Here is a 6,004-nt window from a genome sequence, read left to right as displayed (position 1 = left end):
TGCCCACCAGTGCTAACACTAGCAAGGCCAAAAGAGAACTCAAAGATGATACCTGTCAGTGTTTCCATCCCCAGAGAGTCTTAGCAAGTTTCTGCATCTCCAGAAGTACCCCCAAGTCAATCTCCTCCACACATGGTCCAGGCCCTTCAAATTGCCACTCCTGTGTGAGGTCCCAGGGCAGGTGAGTCAGTGCATGAGCCCTTTAAGAGCAGTTTCTCCATTCTCTACAGCTGTATGGACATAAACCACGTTTGTTTTCATAGACAGAGAATTTGTGGGCTTGTCTCTTTGGCATAGGTCCCCAGGGTTTTGAATACTTTATGTGGAGCATAAACACCTTGCTATTCAGGGCAAAGTTCCGTATTCTTTTCAGATGTCTTCCTCACTTATGGGTTGCCATGTCTCAGATATGGTATTTGGTGAGACCAAGTCTCTGCTTTCTCTACCCATCTCAATGTGGCCTTTTAAATCTTTGTTGTAGATGCAAGTTCAGCTAGCTTTGTAGATTTAGTGTGTCCTTGTGATGTGAGTTCAGGATCTTTGTACATCACCATTTTAAAGTGGAAGCTTTCTTTTCTATTTTTAAAAAGTTTTATTTATTTTATTTTTGGCTGCGTTGCGTCCTTGTTGCTGCATGGGTTTTCCTCTAGTTGTGGATAGTGGGAGCTGCTCTCTAGTTGCAGTGTGCAGGCTTCTCATGGTGGTGGCTTCCCTTGTGGAGCATGAACCCAATAATTGTGGTGCCCAGGCTTAGTTACTCCATGACATATGGGATGCTTCTGGATCAGGGATCAAATCTGTCCATGTCTCCTGCCTTGGCAGGGAGATTTTTTTACCACTAAGCCACCAGGGAAGCCCCCTCTTTTCTATTTTTAATTATTTTTTTTCTGTTTTTCTCCTCTAACTGAATAATTTCAAATGACCTGTCTTCTGTTGCTCTAATTCTTTTTGCGTTAAATCCAGTCTGTTGTTGAAGCTGCCTGTGGAATTCATCAGTTTGGTCATTGTAGAGTTGAAGAGTCCTTCAACTCCAGGATTTCTGTTTCTTTTTATTTAATGATTTCTGTTTCTTTTTTGGTCTCATTTTTTTAAGTTCTCAATTTTTAATTTGATTTAATATCCAACATGACTAGTGGGATATTAGTTCCCTGATCAGGGATCAAACACAGGCTCTTGGCAGTGAAAGCAGGGAGTCCTAACCACTGGACTGCTAAGGAATGCCCTAAACTAATTTTTTTTATGCATTATGCTTCTAATTTTATTTTGTTTTGTGTGTGTGTGTGTGTGTTCTTCTGTGTTCTTTTGTTCTTCTCTGTGTTCTGTAGTTCACTGAATTTCTTAAGAGGATTATTCAGAATTATTTGTCAGTCCATTTATCTCCTTTTCTTTAGGGTCAATTATTGAAGCTTCTCTGGTAGCTCAGAGGATAAAGAATCTGTCTGCAGTACAGGAGATCTGGGTTCAGTCCCTGGGTCAGGAAGATATCCTGGAGAAGGGAATGGCAACCCACTTCATTGTTCTTGCCTGGAGAATCCCATGGGCAGTTAACTTGGTAGGCTACAGTCCATGGGGTTGCAGAGTTGGACATAACTGAGCAACTACTACTACAACTACTGTTGGAGCTTTATTAGTTTCCTTTGGTGGTGTCATGTTTCCTTGACTCTTGTGGTCTTTGTGGCCTTCGTTGTCTGTGCATTTAAGAAAGTAGTTGCCTCTTCCAGTCTTTACAGTCTGGCTTCAGAAGGGAAAGCCCTTCACCAGTCAGCCTGTCCAGAGATTCTGAGTAAGGCATCTGGTGGTGTCCATGGGTGTTTGCTGCTGGAGTTCTTGGACAGGCAGGTGGTGCCTGGGTCACAAGGTGACCACAGGGATTGGATCCACAGGGTTGATCCTTGTGACAAACTACCCTTGCGTCTGAGTTCACTGGGGTTGACCAGGTGCCTGAGTCTGTGATGGTACGCCTGGGACCTGAGTCTGTGTGGGTGGGCATGGATCCTGGGTCTGTGCCAGCCAGTCAGGTCCTGGGGACCACTGGGATGGGTCTGGCATCTGGGTCCACAGGAGCTGAACTGGTAGTGGGGCAGGCCTGGAGTCTGGGTTCACAGGAGACTTGAAGCTGGGGTTACCTAGCATTTGGGTGAACCTGACAACTGGGGCCGTAGGAGTCAGCCTATAGCCTATAGTTCCAAGGCTCATGGGGCCAACCTGTACGTTGAATCCAAGGGACAAGTCTGGAGGTTGGGACTACGGGATTCAATCTGAAGCTGGGGCCATGGAAGCAGCCAAATGCTGGGCTGGGCTGGACTAGGGTGGGAGTCTGTATCCACAGAAGCTTGCCAAGAGTCCAGGCCAGGGAAGCCAGCCTAAAGTCTGAGGCCATGGGGCTGCCTGGTGCTGCCATGAGTCAGGAGCCTGGCTCCAGAGGAGCCTGCCTGGAGCCTGGGGCCAATGGTACCAGCCTTGCACTGGGGCAGGCCAAAAGCCTAGTTCCATGAAAGCTCATCTGGAGTATAGGTCTGTAGAAGCCATCTTGGTGCTGGGGCAGTTGGGAACCTGCCCTGGTGCTAAGGCAGGTCAGGAGCCCACCAGAAGCCTGGGTTCATAGGAACCTGCCTGGTGCTGGGTAGACTGGTGACCTGGTTTTGTGAAAGCCCACCAGGAGCCTGGGGTCATGGGAACTGGCCTGATGTTGTGGTGGGCTGATGGTAGAGTCCACTGTGAAGTCAAGTCCTTACTTCACTTTCTTTTGCCATAGATGTCTCTTTCCACAGGGGAGGGGTGATGGGAGTAAGGTGAAACTGTCCTTCCTATGTTTTTCAATGCATCTTTTCCTACTTCCATGTTCCACCCAAGTGCTGTAATCCCTCACCTGTGAAGCTCTTGTGAAGGTATTTCAGAGCATGGAGAGTTGTTCAAATGGATGTTTCTGGGAGGGGACAAGCCCTAGAAATTCCTAAACCACCACCTTGTTGATGTCATTCTCTAATTCTTCTGCTGTGTGCTGTCAATTGCCAAATACAAATATTGGCTTATTTTGTTTGACGTATTTTACAGTGCAAGAGATGCTGTTTGCTTCTTCCAAATTTGTCACTTTTCATAGTTTGCTGTTCTAGAAAGATATTCTTATTCATCATTTGTTTCTTAAACATGGTTAGGACAGTTGTTTTAAGCTGTCCTATATTTAACTATATATAATAGTTACAAAATGCGATCTCTGTGTGGATATGTTTTTATTTTCCCTTTCTTTCTTTCTTTTATTTTCTCCCTCACTCCTTCTCTCCCTCCCTCCCTTCTTTTCTCTTTCCTTTCTTTCTTTTTGCTCTTATTGTTGTTTGTGTGTATGTCTGGTAATCTTCAACTACTTATGGCTTTTTGTCTTTGGAATGAGTTTGCTCACCTCTACAGAGACTTTCTCTTTCTTTCTGGTAGAAAGTATTTGGCCTAAATGAAACCAAGTATAGTTTGAGAGTACCTGGTTCAATCAAACTGTAAGTACTCCAAGTGAAAATCCTTGTGAGGGTCTGTCCATCATCACAGACTTCCAGGAATTACTTCTTTTCCTTATTACTGCCATCTCTCCTTTTTTTTTTCTTTCCAGCACCAAGACAGCCTATCTCATGGGTTCCAAAGGCTAAGGAAAGTTAAGGGTGGGTCTAGGGCTGGTTTGCTTGTTCCTCCCCCAGGCCCAGGCCTACCCTGAATCCCAAATTCTTTCTTTCTATGCTTATGTGACTAGAGTATTGACAGTGGTGTGTTCTATATCAGCATAGAACATATTGTAGTTTTAATGCTGTTTAAAAACATTTCCGGTCCTGATTCTCTAAGTCTGGGGTAGAACCTGAGATTCTGCCTTTCTGGTAAACTGCTGGTTGTTACCAGTGCCGCTGCTCCATGGACCACACTTTGAACATCAAGAATGTGCAGAACAAGGACAGTTCCATGTGATTTTCCAACAGGTGAACCATAGAAAAATTGAGTTGTGGGGATTATACTATCAGAACTGAAATGGATTTGTGGGGCTGAGATGACTGTATTAGACCTTAAACTGAATAATGAAGGATAGATATGGATGGGCAAAGGAATTAAATTTCAAGGCAAATTCAGTTCTGGCTAGCTAAGAGAGTAGGGAAGCTGTATCTCTAAACTGTACCCCTATGGAGTAATTTTTTTGCAGAGAGAGAAATTTCCTTCATCATATTTGATTCAATTTTCCTTCCTTTCTACTCCCTGAGCTATCAAGGGTGTCACTTCCATATTAAGGAGAGATACAGAGAGGTCTTGGGTTATCTGGTATCACCTAAGCCCCCGTCACCTCTGATAATGGTACTATGGGCTAAGTTCCCAGGTCATATAGAGCTCCATGTTTTATAGGATGCAATAAAGAATCTGGAAGGGCCACATATCCTATTGACTGTGGTCATGAACGAGTTTGCATTAGTATATACTGCATCTTGGAGAAGGCAATGGCACCTCACTCCAATACTCTTGCCTGGAAAATCCCATGGATGGAGGAACCTGGTAGGCTGCAGTTCATGGTGTTGCTGCGAGTTGAACGTGACTGAGCAACTTCATTTTCACTTTTCACTTTTATGCATTGGAGAAGGAAATGGCAACCCACTCCAGTATTCTTGCCTGGAGAATCCCAGGGACGGGGGAGCCTGGTGGGCTGCCGTCTATGGAGGTCTCACAGAGTCAGAAATGATTGAAGCAACTTAGCAGCAGCAGCAGCATGCTGCGGCTATACTTGTGTGTCCTGGATGTTTGCTTCTTTGTACCTGATGGCAGGATACTGAGCCCCTCTTCTAAAGATACCCAGAGGCATTCAGTCCTGTGTAAGGAGCATGGGGGTGATGTCACAAGCTCTGGACTTTCTTCTGCCATTTCCTTCTCAAGGGGACCTTCCCCACCCAGGGATCCAACTAGTGTCTCCTACAACTCCTGCCTTGGCAGGTGGATTCTTTTTAACACTGAGCCACCTGGGAAGCCCCTTCTTCTTAGATAATGGGAATCAACTCGTGCTACCGGGATGCTCTAGGCAGGCCCTTTTTATAGACTCAACTTGATTCTGAATCCCAGTTTCGACTCAAACAAACTTGCTGTACATTTAAATGTCACTGCTTCATGACTCCACACTCCTAAGAGGACAGCTCACCAGCTTATCGTGGGCTACCCAGGACAAGATCAAGAAGCAAGAATCTTTGGGGAGGGTAAAGGTGTGAACATGAGAGTGTCTTTATGAGGTGAGGTAGGCTGGTGAGGTAGTTAGGAACCCTATGAGAAATGTGAGCACAATCCCATCAGAGGCTGAAGAACCGGAGACATTTATTCACCAATCCCCTCCCCAGTTGGTTAAGGTTGCCCCTGAGATGCAAGCCCTTGATGTGAAGCAGACAGGAGCTGGGAACCACTGCAGATAGCGAACTCAGATGGGCTGAAAAGTCGGGACAGAGCCTCACCAGCACTGCCTGTTTCCCTTTGTGGAAGAGCTAATGCATGTCTTCTAGCTCAGGGAACAGAGCATCTAGGAGCCACTACTCTAGAGTCCATGAGGAGTAGGGTATGCAGGAGCTGACCTTGTCCAGGCAAGGCTTTCCTTGAGTGGAGAAGCAGCATTCACACTCGCTCTGAAAAGCTGGAGGAGCATACACTGGAGTGTTTGTATTTTTTCATCCGAGATTGGCAGGGGATAAGATGACTGGACCAGGAGTGGTTGGAAACTACACAGGCCTTAGGGGAACCCTCCCTTTCTAAGTCTACCTTGAACCCACTATGGGTTTCCACTCTTTAGAATAAGATTCGTGTAACATTTTGCAGCATCATTGCTTAGTCATCGGCCGTGGGACAGTCCCATAACACTCTTTCCTCAAACTCAGTGTTGATGATGATGTTTCCTGGTGACTGCTCTTAAAGACTTGGCATGCCTCCTTTTTCATGGTGCGTGAACAGGTTGCAACCCTGCCCAGTTGATATTTCTTTATATAAAGCCTCACTAAATCTCCCTGGT

This window comes from Ovis aries, chromosome 3, assembly GCF_016772045.2.
Source record: "Ovis aries strain OAR_USU_Benz2616 breed Rambouillet chromosome 3, ARS-UI_Ramb_v3.0, whole genome shotgun sequence".
Taxonomy (NCBI): Eukaryota; Metazoa; Chordata; class Mammalia; order Artiodactyla; family Bovidae; genus Ovis; species Ovis aries.
This window is presented reverse-complemented; position numbering follows the sequence as displayed.